The sequence below is a fragment of the Arachis duranensis genome, chromosome 5 (assembly GCF_000817695.3).
Source record: "Arachis duranensis cultivar V14167 chromosome 5, aradu.V14167.gnm2.J7QH, whole genome shotgun sequence".
NCBI lineage: Eukaryota > Viridiplantae > Streptophyta > Magnoliopsida > Fabales > Fabaceae > Arachis > Arachis duranensis.
Window position 1 is genome coordinate 53,538,983 of NC_029776.3, and position 1,494 is coordinate 53,540,476.

The following is a 1,494-nucleotide window of genomic DNA, read 5'->3' on the forward strand; positions in this document are numbered from 1 at the left end:
TTACCAAATAACTTGTCATTTAGCTTCATGATTGCTCCAAGGTACTTAGCAACTTGCTCTTCATCATGATTGCTCCCAGGTACTTAGCAACTTGCTCTTCAGTGACATCTTCATCCTCTTCAGAGGAAGAATACTCATTAGAGCTCATGAATGGCAGAAGTAAATCCAATGGAATCTCTATGGTCTCAGTGTAAGCCTCAGATTCCCATGGTTCCTCATTAGGGAACTCATTGGAGGCAAGTGGATGTCCATTGAGGTCTTCCTCAGTGGCGATCACTGCCTCTTCCTCTTCTCCAAATTCGGCCATGTTGATGGCCTTACACTCTCCTTTTGGATTCTCTTCTGTATTGCTTGGAAGAGTACTAGGAGGGAGTTCAGTAACTTTCTCTTCTTACTCAGCTGTCCCACTTGTGCCTTCAAGTTTCTAATGAAGGACCTTGTTTCAGTCATGAATTTTTGAGTGGTTTTGATTAGATCAGAGACCATGGTTGCTAAGTCAGAGTGGCTCTGCTTAGAATTCTCTGTCTGTTGCTGAGAAGATGATGGAAAAGGCTTGCCATTGCTAAACCTGTTTCTTCCACCATTATTGTTGTTGAAACCTTGTTGAGGTCTCTGTTGATCCTTCCATGAGAGATTTGGATAATTTCTCCATGAAGAATTGCAGGTGTTTCCATAGGGTTCTCCCATGTAATTCACCTCTTCCATTGATGGGTTCTCAGGATCATAAGCTTCTTCTTCAGATGAAGCGTCCTTAGTACTGCCTGGTGCAGCTTGCATTCCAGACAGACTTTGAGAAATCATATTGACTTGCTGAGTCAATATTTTGTTCTGAGCCAATATGGCATTCAGAGTATCAATCTCAAGAACTCCTTTTTTTCTGATTCGTCCCATTGTTCACAGGATTCCTTTCAGAAGTGTACATGAATTGGTTATTTGCAACCATTTTAATGAGTTCTTGAGCTTCTGCAGGCGTCTTCTTCAGATGAAGAGATCCTCCAGCAGAGCTGTCCAATGACATCTTGGACAGTTCAGACAGACCATCATAGAAGATACCTGGTGGACGAAATTATGATCACTGTTCTATTCAAGTTGTTTGTCTTTGTATGGATATACCCTTAGGGCACTTGTTTATTTATTCTCACAACTCCGTTCAACTAACCAGCAAGTGTACTGGGTCGTCCAAGTAATAACCTTACGTGAGTAAGGGTCGAATCCACAGAGATTGTTGGTATGAAGCAAGCTATGGTCACCTTGTAAATCTCAGTCAGGCAGATTAAATTGGTTTATGATTTTTTAGAATAATTAATAATAAAAAGGAATAATAAAAAGGGATAGAAGACTTATGTAGATTCATTGGTAGGAATTTCAGATAAGCGGGTGGAGATGCTGTAGAGCCCAAGCACGCCTGCTCTCCCACTGCTTCCACTCAATCCTTCTTACTCCTTTCCATGGCAAGCTTTGTATAGGGGTTCACCATCAACTGTGGCTACTTTC